General features: G+C 40.4%; 1 protein-coding gene across 5 annotated transcripts in view; it reads right to left on the bottom strand.

Annotated features, from left to right (window-relative positions):
- The window catches only part of LOC117079799 (tubulin-specific chaperone cofactor E-like protein), a 168,285-nt gene extending 148,610 nt beyond the window's left edge, over positions 1-19,675 (bottom strand). Inside the window, exons 1-2 of one of the 5 annotated variants that reach the window (XM_033203853.1) lie at positions 19,486-19,675; positions 366-473 (exon numbers count right to left, since the gene is read on the bottom strand). The gene's annotated coding sequence lies outside the window, so the exon portion shown is untranslated. Of the gene's footprint in view, positions 1-365; positions 474-667; positions 985-19,485 lie in introns of those variants that run through there. The other 4 variants (XM_033203852.1, XM_033203851.1, XM_033203855.1 and 1 more) reach the window with 4 other exon arrangements.
- Positions 19,676-22,175: the final 2,500 nt, after the last annotated feature.

The following is a 22,175-nucleotide window of genomic DNA, read 5'->3' as shown; positions in this document are numbered from 1 at the left end:
AAAAGCACTACAATCCTTAAAATACCTATCAAAAATTCTTTATTTCATTGTATTAGTGACAAAGATATCTAAAACTGTGACTATGTTATCAGTGAGAAGTACAGCCTCAGAGCTGTCTATATTTTCTACTAAAGAACTATACTGCGTTTAAGGCACTTTAGATGTTGAACAAAGACATAAACTTTTTTCATCAATAACTGCACCTTAGCAACTATGACTGACTCTCATGCTTGTAGTCCACCAAAATACATAAACACAGCCCTTGAAATTTCTGATCCAAATACGCTAGCTCCAGAATGTCATGATTTTGATGAGAAATATGAGGGGAAAAAATTAAGACAATACTACTATTTAGACTGAAGTACCTGTTTGTGTGATATTTCTAAACACTTCTTTCTTCATTTCCATAGCCTCTCCTCATCCAAAAATGTTGGTTTAAACCAACTATCTATATCCCTATTAAATTAGACATTCTGAAATATAAGACAAAAACACTTTGCATATACTTTCAGCAACAAAAACAACCAAAAAGGTTTAACATTCACTGACTTTTACTCCAAGGGCTTCCAAGGAGACTTCAACCTTGCCTGCCCATCCCTCCACCCTCACCCTGCCCCACCACACACATCCCCAACTCCCTTACAAACAAATTTACATCCGCTCCTACCTTTCTATTTGGCCCAGATTCAATTTGGTAAAATCCCAAGGCTTTAAAGTTACATTTATTCAAAGCAGGATCAGATACATTTACTCTTGAACTGATGTCCCCCAACCAAATGTCCCTGCACTGAGATTAACAATCATTTTAAAGTCTAGTAATTTTCCATAAGCACTCTCTGAAACAGAAAAGCTAACTTATCTCTATTTACAGGATACGAAACTGGGGGAACTTGTTTGGGTTTTTGTGGCCTTACCAGCATGCTAAGTCATACTTTCTGTAACTCTAATCTGTCAAGCCATTCCATCTTTACCAAAAAAGGAGTATTTCATGTCAACAGTACACAACATCACACAGAAGACATGGAAACATAATTTACAAAAATGTATGAAATCCATTACAACCAAAATTCCTCTTGTAACCACATCAAAGTAACTGAGCCAAAAAATTAAGCAATAGTACTGACTGGTCTAATCATCAAAGGGGAAAAAATTATTCCCAACTTTTCCATCCTTCCAAAAAGCAAGATTCTTTTTCTTGAATATATTAGGTTTCATCAGAAGAAAATTGTATATGCATGTTTTCTTTCCGCTGTGAACACACAAGTTTAAGGTCATTACTTAGCTGTTTATAGAACAGATTACTCCCATTATCTGTGCTCTTCAGCAGCTACAGAAGCCATCATGTTAAGGAAAAGCCTCATTAGGAACAGACCACCAGTTCATCACTCTACAGCTTTTCAGAGCAGTTTACAAACTACCCTGACTAATAACCAGGGATTGCCAGAATGTTGAAACATCAATCACGCATAAAGGTTGCAAAAGTTTGCAGGTCATTAAAAAAAAAAAAAAAAAATCCACATTTTTTTTTTTTTCACTAGCCCCTCCTACATTTAGTGCTATGGCAATATTGCCCAATGGTAATAAGTGTTGGTTCTAAAACTAAACTCCGTGGGGATGTAAATCCTGACTGATTCCACTACTCTGTGTAACTGTGGGCAAGTTACTTAAGTTCTCTAAGTCTACCCTTCTTCATTCACAGGAAGGGGTAGTAGCCCGCAACTCCTAGCTCACAGGGTTACCAAAGAATGAATGGAGATAATATTGGTAAAGGGTGATTAGCAAAGTGCCTGGCACATAGAAAGCACTTAACAAATATTAGCTAACTGTTACATCTCCTGCTACCACTATTACTACTACCATCACCATTCAGTGAACATGGTAGCATGAACAGAATGTAGAGCTGGAGGACTAACTTGCAATTTTTGTTAAATAGATTTAATCTAAGTTTTAGGTCCAAGGGCTATGCTAAATTAATGCCAATTAATGAGTTGGCACAGTAAAAATGTCTGACATTTATGCTATTCCTCCTTAATTGGAAGAGCTTGCCCTTACCTCTCCACCTATCTGAATTTTATGCATCCTTCAACACACTACTCAAAATATACTTTAGAGATGAAGCATTTTCAGATACCTCTCTCGATAGTAGTGTTTCCTTTGAGCTAAGCTCATGTTAATCTTGCCTGCAAATACTCAGTGGGCGATTAATCACATACTGGCATGTCATCTTTTCATTTTAAATAATATACCCTTATTTTTCATGTGTAGCAATGTAACTTTCATGTGTTTGTCTTGTGTCTTCAAACTATATAGCTCTTGAGAGTAATAACCATATCCTAATGGTTCTTTGCATCTATTATATACTGGAACCTTGCATATAACTGACACCCCATAAATGCGCTAATCAGTAGGTTTTCTAATCACTTCTGATTGTGCATACCAAATATATTTTATGTAATATGAAAAGTAGGTTTATTAACAAACTCTGAAATCAAAGTACTTTAGAAACAAAAATTCTTCATAGCTACAGCTAGAATACATAATTTTATCTACTCCACCGAGATTCCAAAAGAGGTGCCATCATGTCGCAGTCAGAAATATTTGCCACTACAAGTTAAATTATTCAGCAAAAACCACAACCACAAAAGATTTAATACTGAATATATGATTTTTGTACCCATACTATACCTTACAACTCATATGCAAGAGTTAATAATTTATGCCATACGTCAGAACAATAGGTGCTGCTCAGTAACTCAAGATTAATATATGTGCACTGCTGGTAGGAATGTAAATGGTACAACTGGTGTGGAAAATATGATTGTTCCTCAAAAACTTAAGCATAGAATTACTATATGACCTAGCAATTCCCCTTCTGGGAATCTACCCAAGAATCGAAAGCAAGAGTCAAAACCTATTTGTACACTAATGTTCATGGCAGTATTATTTACAAGAGTCAAAAGGTAGATAAATGGATAAACAGAATGTGGCAGATACATACCATGGAATACTATCAGCTTTAAAAAAAATCGACACATGCTACAACATATATGAACCTTGAAGACATGATGCTAAATGAAATAAGCTAGACACAAAAGAACAAATGGTGTATGATTCCACTTACATGGGGTAACTTGAGTGGTAAGTTCACTGAGACTGTAGAATGGTGACTGCTAGGAGCCAGAAGGCATGAGGAATGGGGAGTTATTAATTAATAGGTACAAAGCTTCAGTTTGGAAAAAGAAGAAATTCTGAAGCTGATTGATGGTGATGGTTGCACAACAATGTGAATGTACTTAATGCCACTAAACTATAAAATGGTTAAAATGATAAATTGTATGTTATGTACATTTTACTACAAAATAAACATTTTTGAAAAACACAGGAATATAGTGTATGCTATATAAAAAAGATGAATATAGGTGAGGTCTACCATTTCTGATTCTTACTCTCAGCACTTACCAAATTAATGCAAATAATTCACTTGAGGATCTTAAATCATGAGGGATAAAACAGCCAAGTCTCAACAAATACATTTAGTGGGAGATCTGATTTACGATGTATACAATCTTCATTCATCTTTTTCTTGGAATCCTTTATCAATGGTCATGAGGAAAATCGTCACTAATGAGGGACTAATAGAGCCAATATTTAAATTTCAACCTCCAAATGGTATTTGCCTTTACAAAACTTATGCCTTAAGTTATTAATAATGCCTAAGAGAAAATATGATCCTAATACAATTCTCATATAATAAAAGTTTAATAGTTTAGACTTGTTTTCAACATTTTAAGAGTTGCAATTATTTCCTACAATTATTTGCTTCAATTTACCTATGAAGTAAATAATAACATGATTATAAATAAAGGTATTCTCAAAAAAGAAGTCTCTTTATTGACATAATGGCATCTATCAGAACACTTAGTATTAGAACGATTCATAGCATTATTCTCTTAAAATAAAATGCTATAAAGATATGTGCAAATATGACAGAGAGGGGAAAGTGCTAATGCTAAGTTTCCTAAAAAACTGCCTCTCTCCCAGTATTTCATAGGTTGAGTCTCATTCTTCACAAATTCCCTATCTGCAATTTTCCCTACTTGCCAAAAGGTACTCGTTACCACAAAATCAACACTTGCAGCATTTTCGTGGTCATTTGCAGATAAGCACAAAGTAACAAAAAATTTGAGTTGTTCAACATGTATGTTCCCTGCTGAGGTAGAACAAGGTGGCACTATGCCTTCTTGTTTCAGCTTTCATAATATAAACAAGTGTCCTTTCCATGATCTATCCAGTGCCATGCTTTTCATATTTTTGTGCTTTTGGTTTGTGACCACTATTTAAGTGGTCCCCAAGGGTAGTGTTGAAATGCCATCTAGTGTTTCAAAAGCACGAAGAAGCTGCAATATGCCTTATGGAGAAAATACACAATTAGATCACTTTATTCAGGCATGAATGTAGGGCTGTTTGCAGTGAATTCAATGTTAACGAATCAATGATACATATTAAATATATTTATACAGAAACTAATATAAAACAAAATTATCTATTGATCACTTGACAAAATGTTATGATCAGAGGCTCGCAGGAAACTAACCCTGTATTTCCCCTAGGAGTAACAATTTCCATATTCACTAACTCACTGTTCATGGCAACTTTATAAAAGTACTGCAGGCCGGGCGCGGTGGCTCAAGCCTGTAATCCCAGCACTTTGGGAGGCCGAGACGGGCGGATCACGAGGTCAGGAGATCGAGACCATCCTGGCGAACACTGTGAAACCCCGTCTCTACTAAAAAATACAAAAAACTAGCCGGGCGAGGTGGCGGGCGTCTGTAGTCCCAGCTACTCGGGAGGCTGAGGCAGGAGAATGGCGTAAACCCGGGAGGCGGAGCTTGCAGTGAGCTGAGATCCGGCCACTGCACTCCAGCCCCGGCGACAGAGCAAGACTCCGTCTCAAAAAAAAAAAAAAAAAAAAAAAAAAAAAAGTACTGTAAATAACAAGAATCAACTGTATTCTTACCCTGGGTAAGAAAAATAGACCAATGAGGCCGGGCGCGGTGGCTCAAGCCTGTAATCCCAGCACTTTGGGAGGCCGAGACGGGCGGATCACGAGGTCAGGAGATCGAGACCATCCTGGCTAACACAGTGAAACCCCATCTCTACTAAAAATACAAAAAAAAAAAAACTAGCCGGGCGAGGTGGCGGGCGCCTGTAGTCCCAGCTGCTCGGGAGGCTGAGGCAGGAGAATGGCGTAAACCTGGGAGGCGGAGCTTGCAGTGAGCTGAGATCCGGCCACTGCACTCCAGTCCGGGCGACAGAGCGAGACTCCGCCTCAAAAAAAAAAAAAAGAAAAGAAAAATAGACCAATGAAACAGAAAACAGAGCCCAGAAACATGCCCATGTAAATATGGCAGGGAAGTAGCATAGAGATCAGTAGAAAAACATTAAGCTATTCAATAATTGGTGCTAGGACAGTGAATAACAATCTGGGGAAGATGGCCGAATAGGAACAGCTCCAGTCTCCAGCTCCCAGCGCCAGCGACACAGAAAACAGGTGATTTCTGCATTTTCAACTGAGGTACTGGGTTATTCTCACTAGGGAGTGCCAGACAATCGGTGCTGGTCAGCTGTTGCAGCCCGACCAGCGAGAGCTGAAGCAGGGCGAGGCATTGCCTCACCTGGGAAGCACAAGGGGGAAGGGAATCCCTTTTCCTAGCCAGGGGAACTGAGACACACAACACCTGGAAAATTGGGTAACTCCCACCCCAATACTGCGCTTTAAGCAAACGGGCACACCAGGAGATTATATCCCACACCTGGCCGGGAGGGTTCCCACGCCCACGGAGTCTTCCTCATTGCTAGCACAGCAGTCTGCGATCTAACTGCAAGGCAGCAGTGAGGCTGGGGGAGGGGCACCCGCCATTGCTGAGGCTTAAGTAGGTAAACAAAGCCCTGGGAAGATCGAACTGGATGGAGCTCACAGCAGCTCAAGGAGGCCTGCCAGTCTCTGTAAACTCCACCTCTGGGGACAGGGCACAGCTAAACAACAACAACAACAACAACAACAAAGCAGCAGAAACCTCTGCAGAGGCAAACGACTCTGTCTGACAGCTTTGAAGAGAGCAGTGGATCCCCCAACACAGAGGTTGAAATCTGAGAATGGACAGACTGCCTGCTCAAGTGGGCCCCTGACCCCTGAGTAGCCTAACTGGGAGACATCCCCCACTAGGGGCAGACCGACACCCCACACCTCACACAGTAGAGTACACCCCTGAGAGGAAGCTTCCAAAGCAAGAATCAGACAGGTACACTCGCTGTTCAGCAGTATTCAATCTTCTGCAGCCTCTGCTGCTGACACCCAGGCAAACACGGTCTGGAGTGGACCTCAAGCAATCTCCAAAAGACCTACAGCTGAGGGTCCTGACTCAGTTTGTTAGAAGGAAAACTAACAAACAGGAAGGACACCCACACCAAAACCCCATCAGTACGTCACCATCATCAACAACCAGAGGCAGATAAAACCACAAAGATGGGGAAAAAGCAGGGCAGAAAAGCTGGAAATTCAAAGAATAAGAGCGCATCTCCCCCTCCAAAGGAACGCAGCTCATCGCCAGCAACGGATCAAAGCTGAGCGGAGAATGACTTTGACGAGATGAGAGAAGAAGGCTTCAGACCATCAAACTTCTCAGAGCTAAAGGAGGAATTACGTACCCAGTGCAAAGAAACTAAAAATCTTGAAAAAAGAGTGGAAGAATTGATAACCAGAATAATTAATGCAGAGAAGGCCATAAACGAGCTGACAGAGATGAAAACCATGACATGAGAAATACGTGACAAATGCACAAGCTTCAGTAACCGACTCGATCAACTGGAAGAAAGAGCATCAGCAATTGAGGATCAAATGAATGAAATGAAGCGAGAAGTCTAAAGAAAAAAGAAGAAAAAGAAATGAACAAAGCCTGCAAGAAGTATGGGATTATGTAAAAAGACCAAATCTACGTCTGATTGGGGTACCTGAAAGTGAGGGAGAAAATGGAACCAAGTTGGAAAACATTCTTAAGGATATCATCCAGGAGAACTTCCCCAACCTAGTAGGGCAGGCCAACATTCAAATTCAGGAAATACAGAGAATGCCACAAAGATAATCCTCAAGAAGAGCAACTCCAAGACACATAATTGCCAGATTCACCAAAGTTGAAATGAAGGAAAAAATCTTAAGGGTAGCCAGAGAGAAAGGTCGGGTTACCCACAAAGAGAAGCCCATCAGACTAACAGCACATCTCTGGGCAGAAACTCTACAAGCCAGAAGAGAGTGGGGGCCAATATTCAACGTTCTTAAAGAAAAGAATTTTAAACCCAGAATTTCATATCCAGCCAAACTAAGTTTCATCAGTGAAGGAGAAATAAAATCCTTTACAGATAAGCAAATGCTTAGAGATTTTGTCACCACCAGGCCTGCCTTACAAGAGACCCTGAAGGAAGCACTAAACATGGAAAGGAACAACCGGTACCAGCCATTGCAAAAACATGCCAAAATGTAAAGACCATCGAGGCTAGGAAGAAACTGCATCAACTAACGAGCAAAATAACCAGTTAATATCATAATGGCAGGATCAAGTTCACACATAACAATATTAACCTTAAATGTAAATGGACTAAATGCTCCAATTAAAAGACATAGACTGGCAAATTGGATAAAGAGTCAAGACCCATCAGTCTGCTGTATTCAGGAGACCCATCTCACATGCAGAGACATACATAGGCTCAAAATAAAGGGATGGAGGAAGATCTACCAAGCAAATGGAGAACAAAAAAAAGCAGGGGTTGCAATACTAGTCTCTGATAAAACAGACTTTAAACCATCAAAGATCAAAAGAGACAAAGAAGGCCATTACATAATGGTAAAGGGATCAATTCAACAGGAAGAGCTAACTATCCTAAATATATATGCACCCAATACAGGAGCACCCAGATTCATAAAGTAAGTCTTTAGAGACTTACAAAGGGACTTAGACTCCCATACAATAATAATGGGAGACTTCAACACTCCACTGTCAACATTAGACAGATCAACGAGACAGAAAGTTAACAAGGATATACAGGAATTGAATTCATCTCTGCAGCAAGCAGACCTAATAGACATCTACAGAACTCTCCACCCCAAATCAACAGAATATACATTCTTCTCAGCACCACATCACACTTATTCCAAAATTGACCACATAATTGGAAGTAAAGCACTCCTCAGCAAATGTACAAAAACAGAAATTAGAACAAACTGTCTCTCAGACCACAGTGCAATCAAACTAGAACTCAGGACTAAGAAACTCAATCAAAACTGCTCAACTACATGGAAACTGAATAACCTGCTCCTGAATGACTACTGGGTACATAACGAAATGAAGGCAGAAATAAAGATGTTCTTGAAACCAATGAGAACAAAGATACAACATACCAGAATCTCTGGGACACATTTAAAGCAGTGTGTAGAGGGAAATTTATGGCACTAAATGCCCACAAGAGAAAGCAGGAAAGATCTAAAATTGACACTCTAACATCACAATTAAAAGAACTAGAGAAGCAAGAGCAAACACATTCAAAAGCTAGCAGAAGGCAAGAAATAACTAAGATCAGAGCAGAACTGAAGGAGATAGAGACACAAAAAACTCTCCAAAAAATCAATGAATCCAGGAGTTGGTTTTTTGAAAAGATCAACAAAATTGATCAACCGCTAGCAAGATTAATAAAGAAGAAAAGAGAGAAGAATCAAATAGACGCAATAAAAAATGATAAAGGGGATATCACCACGGACCCCACAGAAATACAAACTACCATCAGAGAATACTATAAACACCTCTACGCAAATCAACTAGAAAATCTAGAAGAAATGGATAATTTCTTGGACACTTACACTCTCCCAAGACTAAACCGGGAAGAAGCTAAATCCCTGAACAGACCAATAGCAGGCTCTGAAATTGAGGCAATAATTAATAGCCTACCAACCAAAAAAAGTCCAGGACCAGATGGATTCACAGCTGAATTCTACCACAGGTACAAGGAGGAGCTGGGACCATTCCTTCTGAAACTATTCCAATCAATAGAAAAAGAGGGAATCCTCCCTAACTCATTTTATGAGGCCAACATCATCTTGATATCAAAGCCTGGCAGAGACACAACAAAAAAAGAGAATTTTAGACCAATATCCCTGATGAACATCGATGCAAAAATCCTCAATAAAATACTGGCAAACCGGATTCAGCAGCACATCAAAAAGCTTATCCACCATGATCAAGTGGGCTTCATCCCTGGGATGCAAGGCTGGTTCAACATTCGCAAATCAATAAATGTAATCCAGCATATAAACAGAACCAAAGACAAAAACCACATGATTATCTCAATAGATGCAGAAAAGGCCTTTGACAAAATTCAACAGCTCTTCATGCTAAAAACTCTCAATAAATTCAGTATTAATGGAACGTATCTCAAAATAATAAGAGCTATTTATGACAAACCCACAGCCAATATCATACTGAATGGGCAAAAACTGGAAAAATTCCCTTTGAAAACTGGCACAAGACAGGGATGCCCTCTCTCACCACTCCTATTCAACATAGTCTTGGAAGTTCTGGCTAGGGCAATCAGGCAAGAGAAAGAAATCAAGGGTATTCAGTTAGGAAAAGAAGAAGTCAAATTGTCCCTGTTTGCAGATGACATGATTGTATATTTAGAAAACCCCATTGTCTCAGCCCAAAATCTCCTTAAGCTGATAAGCAACTTCAGCAAAGTCTCAGGATACAAAATTAATGTGCAAAAATCACAAGCATTCTTATACACCAGTAACAGACAAACAGAGAGCCAAATCAGGAATGAACTTCCATTCACAATTGCTTCAAAGAGAATAAAATACCTAGGAATCCAACTTACAAGGGATGTAAAGGACCTCTTCAAGGAGAACTACAAACCACTGCTCAGTGAAATCAAAGAGGACACAAACAAATGGAAGAACACACCATGCTCATGGATAGGAAGAATCAATATCATGAAAATGGCCATACTGCCCAAGGTCATTTATAGATTCAATGCCATCCCCATCAAGCTACCAATGAGTTTCTTCACAGAATTGGAAAAAACTGCTTTAAAGTTCATATGGAACCAAAAAAGAGCCCGCATTTCCAAGACAATCCTAAGTCAAAAGAACAAAGCTAGAGGCATCACGCTACCTGACTTCAAACTATACTACAAGGCTACAGTAACCAAAACAGCATGGTACTGGTACCAAAACAGAGATATAGACCAATGGAACAGAACAGAGTCCTCAGAAATAATACCACACATCTACAGCCATCTGATCTTTGACAAACCTGAGAGAAACAAGAAATGGGGAAAGGATTCCCTATTTAATAAATGGTGCTGGGAAAATTGGCTAGCCATAAGTAGAAAGCTGAAACTGGATCCTTTCCTTACTCCTTATACGAAAATTAATTCAAGATGGATTCGAGACTTAAATGTTAGACCTAATACCATAAAAACCCTAGAAGAAAACCTAGGTAATACCATTCAGGACATAGGCATGGGCAAGGACTTCATGTCTAAAACACCAAAAGCAACGGCAACAAAAGCCAAAATTGACAAATGGGATCTAATTAAACTAAAGAGCTTCTGCACAGCAAAAGAAACTACCATCAAAGTGAACAGGCAACCTACAGAATGGGAGAAAATTTTTGCAATCTACTCATCTGACAAAGGGCTAATATCCAGAACCTACAAAGAACTCAAACAAATTTACAAGAAAAAAGCAAACAACCCTATCAAAAAGTGGGCAAAGGATATGAACAGACACTTCTCAAAAGAAGACATTTATGCAGCCAACAGACACATGAAAAAATGCTCATCATCACTGGCCATCAGAGAAATGCAAATCAAAACCAAAATGAGATACCATCTCACACCAGTTAGAATGGCAATCATTCAAAAGTCAGGAAACAACAGGTGCTGGAGAGGATGTGGAGAAACAGGAACACTTTTACACTGTTGGTGGGATTGTAAACTAGTTCAACCATTATGGAAAACAGTATGGCGATTCCTCAAGGATCTAGAACTAGAGGTACCATATGACCCAGCCATCCCATTACTGGGTATATACCCAAAGGATTACAAATCATGCTGCTATAAAGACACATGCACACGTATGTTTATTGTGGCACTATTCACAATAACAAAGACTTGGAATCAACCCAAATGTCCATCAGTGACAGACTGGATTAAGAAAATGTGGCACATATACACCATGGAATACTATGCAGCCATAAAAAAGGATGAGTTTGAGTCCTTTGTAGGGACATGGATGCAGCTGGAAACCATCATTATCAGCAAACTATCGCAAGAACAGAAAACCAAACACCGCATGTTCTCACTCATAGGTGGGAACTGAACAATGAGATCACTTGGACTCGGGAAGGGGAACATCACACACCGGGGCCTATCACGGGGAGGGGGGAGGGGGGAGGGATTGCATTGGGAGTTATACTGGATGTAAATGACGAGTTGATGGGTGCTGACGAGTTGAAGGGTGCAGCACACCAACATGGCACAAGTATACATACGTAACAAACCTGCACGTTATGCACATGTACCCTAGAACTTAAAGTATAATAAAAAAAGAAAGAAAGAAAGAAAAAAAAAAAATCTGGGAAAAGATGAAATTGAACCCTTACCAAAAAATTCACCTCCACATAAAATATGAAAGCAAACTTTATCTCCTTGAGAAAAAAATAAGTTATTTCTTCTAATAGGAAAAGAACTTTATGATCTTGATTTAGGGAAATATTTCATAAAGAAAACATTTTAAAAATCCATTAACAAAAAGTTAAGCAGTCAAATGAAAACTTGACCAGGCATGGTGGCTTACGTCTGCAATTCCAGGACTTTGGGAGGCCAAGGCAGGAGGATCACTTGAGCCCAGGAGTTCAGGACCAGCCTGGGCAATATAGCAAGACCCCATCTCTACAAAAAAATCAGTCGGGCATGATGGCATGTGCCCGCAGTCCCAGACGCTTGGGAGGTTGAGGTGGGAGGATCACTTGCGCCCAGGAGGTGAAGGCTGCAGTGAGTAGAGATCACACCACTGCACTCAAGCCTGGCGACAGAGCAAGATCCTGTCTCAAAAAAAAAAAAAAAAAGAAAAACTTTTGATCGTCAAAAGACATTAAAAACACGAAAAGACAAGCCAAAAACTGGAAAAAAGATATTTGCAACACATGTAATATAGAGAACTCTTAAAAACAGTAAGAAGAAGAAGACTAATAGGAGAATGGACAAAAGACATAAACAAATACTTAATAGAAGATAAAATTTAAAATGGTTAACATATGTAAAAGATGCTCACGTTCAATAATTTTCTGAGACAAAAATTAAAATCTCAATGAAATACCATTTTATGCAAATCAGCAAAACTTAAAAACTTCGACAATATCAAGTATTGAAGAAAATGCAGAAGAATAGAAACTGGCAATGTAGCCAGTGGGAGTATCAATCAGTAAAAACATCTTGGAAAACAATTTATTACTGTCTAGTAAAGTTGAAGACGCACATACTCTATGATCTAGCGATTCCACTTCTCAGTGTAAACTCTACAGGAACTTGCACAGCAACTTGTAGTGTGCACCAGGTAACAAGTAAAAGAATGTCCACAACAACAGCATTGCTTAAAACTGCAAAAACCCTGGGGGAATTGCTGGTGGGGGGGGGCAGGGGGAGTGCAGTGTGGAGAAGCCCTTACATCTAAGAAAGGCAATTGGATAAATTACAATAATATATTCATAAAATAAAATGTCACATAGCAATGGAAATTAACATTTGGTAATTCATTATGCCTACTTCCTCATCAACACAAATGGCTTTTAAAAAACAATGTTGATTTGTTCACACAGGGCAGGAAAAAAAAAACAATGCTAAATGGTTAAAAAAAAAATCACAAGAATATACACAGTATAATTCCATTTATACAAAATTTTAAAACATGGAAATTAGCCATCTTATCATTTCAGGTCACATACATATGTGGCAAAAACTGTAAAGAAAAGGCAGAAAAAAAAACACAATTCAGAATAGTGGTATCCTTTGTGGACAGTATGATCAGGAAGGCAAAAACGGAACTCTTAATTCCCTTTCCAAATTTGCTCACCCTCCACTCATTCCCATCTTGGAAGTTATATTTGACTTTTCTCTTCTTCTCATAACCCCGCGTAACTAACCAGCAAGACCTATCAATACCACATCCAAAATATCCCAATTTTGCCCAATTTTGTCCATCTCTATCACTTTATTCTTGTTGAAGCCATCATCAACTGCTCACCAGGACCTCTGCATTAGCCTCCACCCTGGTCACTCTTGACTCTTGTACAATTCATTCTCCACAAAGCAGCCAAGTGATCTTTTCAAAATTTAAGTCAAATCATTTCCTTTACACTCTCCAACGGTTCCTCTTCACATGCAGAATAAAATCCAATCTCTTCATCATAGTCGCCAAGGATTCACTTAATCTGATCACTGCTTACGTCTCTACTCTCATTTTCTGCCACTCCTTTCCTAGCCCACTATTCAGCCTCCGTGACTTTCTATTTCTCAGACTTGCCAAGCTGATTTCCCCCATGGTCTTTGCATTTGCAACACTGCGCTTTTCCTGTCTCTTGGCAGAGATGCTTCATCTCAGTGTTTAAGTCTCAAATTTAAACACAAATGTCACCCTCTCCAAGAGGCTGCTTCTGACCACCCCATCAAAAACAGCATTACTGCCACCATCACTCATGGTCACTTCACCCTCTGTCATTCTTTATAGCACGTATCATAATCATAATCCGTGAGTTTAGTGTTTGTTCTCCAGCAGACAACAGGTCCCACACAAGCAGAGATTTGTCAGTCCAGTTCAGTTTTGTACAGAGCAGTGCCTGGCATATGATAAAAAATATTCATTGGATAAATGGAAAGTGAATTTTGTTATCAATAGACATGAAGCAACACCTTCTGACAGTGAAAGGAAAATGAAGCTCACCAATGGCAGAATGAGAAGAAAGAAAAATTTTGAAAATCACTGGAAACGCATTATTCCAAGAAGAGTTTTAAATAACTTTTCACAATAGTACTTGTTATGGTTCACATTCCTAAGAATGATTAGTGATTAATCAAAGTTTCACACAGTTTTAAGATCCTAAGTTTGGGAAATGTGCTACCTGTTTACATTGCATTTTTAGAAGAGCACTGTAACTTAAAAAGCATGGTCTTCAGTTAGTTCTGAGTTCACTTATGACTCTACTGTGTAATTTGAACAAGTTATTTACCTATCTCTATGCCTGCTTCCTCACTTGCAAAATGAAGCTATTAATAACTATTTCACAGTTAGTGTGAAAATCACATGAAATAAAGTTTTTGAAGCATCTAATTAAGTACCTGGCATGAAGTAAGTGGTCAACAAACTAGTTACTATTGTGAAAGCTGAGACGTCCAGACAAATGGAGGAGCTGATATGAGTCAAATAAACAAACATCCTCCCCTTTTGGCAGAGGTGGGAATACATGCCAGGATTAAATCGTTTTCCCTCAAAAAGACAAATGTACACAAAGGTAATAAATAAATAAGTATGGACGAACGACTTTGAGAACACTAAGGGAGTGACTATCTTCACTAAGGAGGTCAGTCACATGTAAAACTGAGTTTTACAAGACAGCAGCAGGAATTTACTAGATGAAAAGAAGGGGAAAGCATGTGCACAAATACAAATGAGTGAGAGATGCAAAATAAAGTGAGAAATGTAGTGTAGTTGGTGTAGAGTATATGTGGGAGGACAGCTAGAAAATAAAGAATTGGTAGGGCCACATGGTAAGGGGCTAAGGTCCACCATTTGAAAGTTTGCACTTTATTCTTCCATCAGTGGGAAGATGAAGGGGACATGCTAATTTGATACCAATTCTTCTAAAGACGGCAAAACATCTTAATGACTTTAAACACTACATAGGGCCAAAATCTGTTAATGTAAAATAGAAAATATTTTAAGCTTTAGTTCTTAAAACCATATGAGCAATTTGTTTATCGACAATGACTGACCTGGAACCTCTCCTCACGATGCTTTATTAATTACTCTGGTGACTACTGTTGTGCTAGGCATCATCATGACAGCAGATAAAATCTATTGTAAGTTTACTATGTGTTGTGTACTGTGTTGTTTTATATGTATTATCTCACCTAGTTATCACAACACTTTTATAAGGGGTACTATTATCCCATTTTGCAGCTCAGAAAACTGAAGCAGAGAGGTTACCGGTCCAGAGCTAGTGACAGAGCCAGGTCTCAAATCTAGGCTGACTTCAAGGCCCTAAAATTAAACGTTTGCTGAACTATGATATTGCTCAGTTTATTAACATCACTTGCTGAAAAATTATTTGAGTGCCTACCGCAATTTAAAGCATCATGTTAGGTCAGTTACTTTCAACTTTTACTGAATGGAAGAATCATCTGGGCAGCTTCATAAAATGCAGATTCCTAGATTCCACCAGAGATTCTGATTCAGTAAGTCTAGGTTAGAATTCAGGGATCTGCTTTATTTTATTTATTTTTTTAAACAGTGCCTCACTCTTCTTGCCCAGGCTGGAGTGCAATGGTATAATCACAGCTCACTGAAGCCTCAATCTCGGGGGCTCAAGCGATCCTCTGGCCTCAGCCTCTCAAGTAGCTGCGACTATAGGCATGTACCACTATGCCTGGCTAATTTTTAAATTTTTCATAGAGATGGGTCTCCCTACGTTGCCCGGGTTGACTTCGACTCCTGGACTCAAGCGATCCTCCTACCTCGGCCTCCCAAAGTGCTAGGATTATAGGTGTGAGCGACAATGCCTTGCCGGATCTGCATTTTTAACCATATGTTCAGTCAATTCTGATCTACTTGGTCTATGAACTATGCTCTGGTAGACCCTGTGCTAGATGTCCTAGTGATTCATGGGTATTTGAGCCTCGTGCTCACTAGGCATTTATAATCTAAAAGGGATAAAAATAAGGTGCACAAATTATACAAAGCAATATAGCAAAATTAGTACAGACAACATAAGCAACAAAGACTTCAAAGAAGAGAGGTCATCTGAAATGAAATGAGAGTATGATTTCATAAAGAAAAGGAACATTTTATATGCAGACTTTCCGGGATAATTTTACACACAAAGGAAGGTACATGAGCAGAGGCCTTGGCAGGTAGAGGAACTACATTTACGAGTGTAATGATGATGCCAGAAAAAAAGTAGAGGAAGTCTGTAGAAGGCCCTAAATGTCAAGCTAAACACTATAGGCTTTATGCAGTGCCTGTACTGGAAAGCAGCTAATGGTTTTTGAGGAGGGAAATGAAATAATCATAGCAATATTCTTTGGAAGAGTACTTTCATGAAGCTATGCAAATAAAAGACAAAGGGAATATTCCGGTTATTACCATTCTAATCCCAAAGAAATAAGGCAGAACAGGTAGCATGAAAAAGGGAGGAATGGTAAATCTTAATAACTAATCACGTATAGGAGAAAGGCAGCAATCGCAAATGATTCCTTCACCCTTTAAGCCCAAATTGTATCACTATCAGTTTCACGTTACTTCTTATACAGCTAACCAGGCCCAAAATATATAAAGAGTTCGCTTATTTAAAACACAGCCCAGGACTAAGTAAATTGGCCTCTAAGTAGCCAACATACATGTCACACACTAAGAAAAAAAAAGTGTTATATAACAAATATAAGTATCTGATTTTTAAAACCATAGTAGTTTGGAAGCAAAAATTAGAAAGGGAAAAGAGCCTGCTACAGGTGGACATGCTTAAGAGTCTAAGGATCAAAGAAGAAACAAAACTATTAAAAAGCACATACAATTGCTCAGGGTCACTTCTCCGTAACTGTTTATTGACACGTACACATGATTCCCAGAAAAATGATATAAATACGAATCTTCCTTAATGTTCCAGGCACCTACCACAAAAGAAAGTCTTCTTTAAACATTCATTAAAGCTAAATATTTTAAAACAAACAATATTTCCCTGATTAAGAGGTCATTTTTAAAGGATGGCTGATGTATGCCAGCATAACCCCTCTATCAGTACCTAAGAAACAATTAAAGGCAAGAAAGATTTATAACACACAAAGTTTGAAGGTGACAGAATGTTTTCATAAAGTATTTGATCAAGAGTGTGACCCCCCCCACTGAGTGTAATTTGGGTACTTCTGTCCTGATGACTGTGTCTTTGAATTCTATGTTACAAATAATATGAACTCATCCTCAACAAAAAGAAACGCTATTAAACTGGTCTTAAATACATACCCTGTGTACTCACTGAAATTAGACAACATCCTTTGACACTCAATGTCCTGCAGCAATAGGCTGTGTAACAACTTTTCAAAAGACTTTAACATTACAACATTTAACATTACATGAAGGACTCTCACTTTGTTCACCAACAGTCATTAATGTTTATTATGAATTAATACCATGTTTCTAAGGACCCCACCTAAAATTTTTGTAAGGGGAATTAAGATGTTAACTGATTCAAAGTTATACTTAGGTTGATGATTAAGTTTAAAATATATACCAAAGTCACAGACTGTAAGGCTTGTATATATGTCTGTGGCTTTGGTATATATTTTATCGTGTATTTTTCACATAATTTTCATCATGTAACAAAAAGCATATCATATTACTGCAGTAAGAAGAATTTGGGATGTTTTTAAATAGCAGAAAAGAAAATCTGTGTATCTTCACAACATTGGAACAGTAAAATAACATTTCTTTAACTATGTTGTGGTGATAAAGCAACTAAGTGGAACTAGGCCTCTCACATTTCTCAGACACAGCAAAGGATAGAGAAAACTAAAACACACAAGCATACACAAAATTTCATCAATCAAATGATCTGGCAACTTTCAGATATTGAAGATCAAGATTATGGTACTTCAGAAAACACAGGTCAAATATGCTACGTGGTATAAACGTCTAAACCGAAGCAATCAATTGTACCCAGCTGCCCTCTCTCTCCCCCCACCAAAAAAAAAATCCATCTGTTTAGAATCACCCCTGCTCTTCAGAAGCTTACAGAATGAGGGCACTGAAGCCAAATAAATGCACTTTTCAGTGTTTTTCAAACTGCAAGTTGTGACCCACAAATCATCAATTTAGTAAATGTCAGCCAGCAGGTTTTTTTAATGCAAGAGGGCGGAATATAATAGAAATTAGCAGAACATATCATATGTAATAAGGGTAAATACTGCTTTGTGAAAGTTTCCCTTCATACCTAGGCATGTACTAGATCTGAATGTAAGACATACTTAATACTGTGGGGCATGATTTTTTTTTTTTTTTTAAAGTTTGAAAGTTACCACCCTAGAGATCTGGGTCTAACGCTGCTCAGGACCCAAAGGGTGAATTTTCCTCAGTCCTCGGCACCTATTCACACTCCTTGCTCAAGACAGACCACTGGAAACTAACTTAAGAGCTCCACAGCAGCACGACGTGAACAAGCGACAAGCCCCAGCTCAGCCTGTATTTGGACTTGAAAGCACTGCCAGCTTCTCTCAACAACCCTAGGCGTTGCCTGTAAGTTCTTTGTAGCCTAGCAACCTTCAGAGTAGAGCTCCTCCTTCCTCCACTGACTGTATACAGTTCAACACTTCCAACCAACTTTCCTCAATTACAACTTCTGGAATCACCGTGTCCCAAGAAAAGACAGTATTAAATCTCCTCTCTTCACCAATTCCCAAAACATCTTCCTACTAGAGGACTTAGAACTCAACAGAGAAGCTCCACACAGATCCTTACTTCCCCCAAGATCCCAGCACCCTCCTGTCAGTCCCCCATCTTATTCCAACACCCTCATTCTCAGTCTCCCAACCTTGGCGCAAATCTTTTATCCCAAAAGCCCTTATTCAATTACCACATCCTTTTATCAGCCCCTGGTAAGAGCAGGCCTAATGTCCCAAGGGCCTAGACATGCCCGTCCTTCCCCCAGCAAACCTCCCTGGGGACGTGTCCTCCTTTCTGGGATTCAGTAGTTCAGAGACAAGTTTCCTATTTCCCCAGCAGTCCCAGACACGTCTCCCTCTTCCAACAGCTAGGAGGCATCTACCCATCCCCCTACGCTGGGGCACGGTGAGACGCCTGGATTCTCCCAGGAACCCGGGCAGGCTCCCCAACACGCCCTCCTCCAACCCGGGGCCAGCCCCCCAGCCCAGGCCAGCCCAAGACCCTCCCAGCTCCGCCCTAGCCCAGGCCAGGCAGGCCCCAACCTCCCTCTAGCCCCAGAGCAGGTCTCCCATCCCCACAGCTGCTCGAGACAGGCCCCGTGTGGCTCTCAGCCCCTGCCCAAGTGTCCTATCCCAGCACCCTGCAGGAGCGACCCTCCGCGCCTCGGCTCCTGAGGGGAGCGCCTCGGGCCTCTAGAGCCCGGCAGAGCTGGCGGGCCTGGCTCCACTCACCCCTCAGCCCGGGAGGTGGGGAAGCTGCTGCGGCGGCTCCTCCGGCTGCGCCTCTCCTCCCCCCTCCCGGCCACCGCTGTCGCCGCCGCTCAGCCTCAGGCCTGTTCCCGGCCGGCCCCGGCCCGGCTCCGCTTCACCTAGACCCCAAATCTGGCCGCCGGAGCCCAGTGTCCTGCATTGACCCGGAAGCAGCTTTCTCGGCCCAACAACAACACGTGACCCCGCCGCACGTGTCACGTCCGCTGCGTGAATGGGAGGGGGCGCCAGAGGAGCCGGTACTCCCTAACCGAGCTGGGGTTGCCATGGCGACGGGGATGGCTGTACTGGCCTGGGCTTCACCACAAACACCTCATCTGCTCTTTCTCGTGCCCATCCATTGAGGGGACATCCCCAGGCGCAGAATAGGAGTACACATTGTCATATCAGAGGATAATAGGAGCTGCAGAAAGGAGCACTGGGCTGAACCTTTCCAGAGACACTTGGAATCCTGACCCGGCTCTGTTACTGATTTGCTGTGTGACCTTGACCAAGTCTGTTCCTATCTCTGGCTTCAGTGTCCTCAACCATAAAATGAGGGAACTATAGTAGATGAGCCCTCAGGGTATGGTGGCAGTCTGAACTTTCTTCCGTGCCCCCTTCACAAGTGGCATCCCGAGCTTCCAACACCAATGTAGTAACAGTAGCTTTCATTTATTGAGCACCTTCTAGGTACAGGCACTGCGCCTGTGCTATTTTTAATTTTTATAGCCCTCCAAAGAGATGGTATTTATAGAATTGAAAACAAGTTCAGAGTGCTTAAGTGATCTGTCCAAGACCACCCAGTTAGTAAACGTGACCAGGGTGAGATTTGAATCCAGGTCAGGCTGGCACCAGGGTCCGTGCACTTCACTTTATGCCACACTATTGCTCCAACTCCATGCCTAGTATTATTATATCTGACTGTCGAGCTGTGATTGCTGATGTACTCCTTTGTCCATTTCTTTTGCAGAAACATACATGGAATAGGGATGGTGCTGGCTCATCCCAAAGTGAATTCAGCCTTGTATGGGAATATCCCCTGAAGTGCTAGGAGATGAAGATGTCTTTGTGCATACAGTGTATGTGCTTTTGTGTGGTGTGTGCCAGAAAAGAGGTGGGGGATGTAATGTGCATGCACACGTCTGCATTGGTTTCTAGAAAGGGGAAACAAAATTCTTTAGGAGAGACCCAATAGCAGCTTACCATCATCAGTTCCTGGAGACTTATTTTTGTCATTCTGTTTTGTTTTGTCATATCCCATAGGTAGGGCTTAGAGAGGTTAGAGGGGGAAAAAAAGCCAGAAGGATGTGGATAAAGAAACTGGTCTGGGGATAAAGGGGATGATTAGCCAAGAATTGTATCTTAGGTTTCTTAGGAGGGGGCTTTACTCCCCCTTCCACAGAGAACAGAGTGCCTTTCTGGCAATTTAAGAATTACTGGCTTTGGAAGCACTCACATCATTGGCATGACCACAGTCAAAAGTAGCCTCAGTGGTGAGGACCATGAGAAGAGCAGAGTGAAATGTACAAGGCGGATGCTGCATGGATACTCTGTTGACAGACTTACTTCTGAGCTCAGGTACCTTTGGGGACACCCAGAAATGCTTAAGAGGCTAGTTGCCCTGTGAGCAACTAGGAAAAAAGCAAGAAATATGGGTCATTACTGTTAACATATACTATGTGCAATGTATATAAATACACATATGAGTATTGTATGTGGCTGGGTGTGGTCAATTATACACTTCTCTGTATCTCTGAGATATCCTCCAGTCATTTTTCTGCCTCCTTTCCCATCTTTCCCCTTATAGATCAAACTTCTAAAGACAAGATCAATGTCTCTACCCACCTCCCCATCTTTCTCCCCAAGACAGTCGGAATTATCTTTCTACAACTTATGTCTGTAATCTCAGCATTTTGGGAGACTGAGGCAGATGGATCAAGAGGTCAGGAGTTCGAGACCAGCCTGGACAATATGGTGAAACCCCATCTCTACTAAAAATACAAAAATTAGCTGGGTTTGGTAGTGCAAGCCTGTAATCACAGCTACTCAGGAGACTGAGGCAGGAGAATTGCTTGAACCCGGGAGGCGGAGGTTGCAATGAGCTGAGATTGTGCCACTGCGCTCCAGCCTGGGTGACAGAGTGAGACTCCATATCAAAAACAAAAAACAAAACAAAAAAAAACTCATATGTGATTGTGTTATTCCCTGGAACTTAAAACCCTTTCAAGATTCTCTGTGGGTCTCAAGATAACATCTATTATTATTAATGTACTTCTCAAAATTTTTCCAGATCTGGACCCCACTTTTCCAGCCTCCTTTCTCACTGTTGTTTGCTCTTCTGTATCTGCTCTGTTCAATCTGGTAGCCACTAGCCACATGTGGCTATTTAAATTGAAATTAATTAAAATTAAGTTAAATTAGAGTTTCATTTCCTCAGTCACTTGACACTAGTTACATTTCAAGTGCTCAATCACGATGTATGGCTAGTGGCTATCATATTGGACCGGGCAGATACAGAATATTTTCATCATCACAGAAAGTTCTATTGAACTGCTCTGCTCTGTACTCACAAACCTTCCTGTATGATATATTCTATAGGAATTCCCTCCACAAAACCATTTGCTTCAAATGTTCTTCTTTCATTTCCTTGAGACAGGAGGATATCTCAGAGA

The sequence above is a fragment of the Trachypithecus francoisi genome, unplaced genomic scaffold, assembly GCF_009764315.1.
Source record: "Trachypithecus francoisi isolate TF-2019V2 unplaced genomic scaffold, Tfra_2.0 Lachesis_group8, whole genome shotgun sequence".
Taxonomy (NCBI): Eukaryota; Metazoa; Chordata; class Mammalia; order Primates; family Cercopithecidae; genus Trachypithecus; species Trachypithecus francoisi.
The sequence above is the reverse complement of the archived record's forward strand: the minus strand, read 5'-3'. Positions and strand labels throughout refer to the sequence as shown.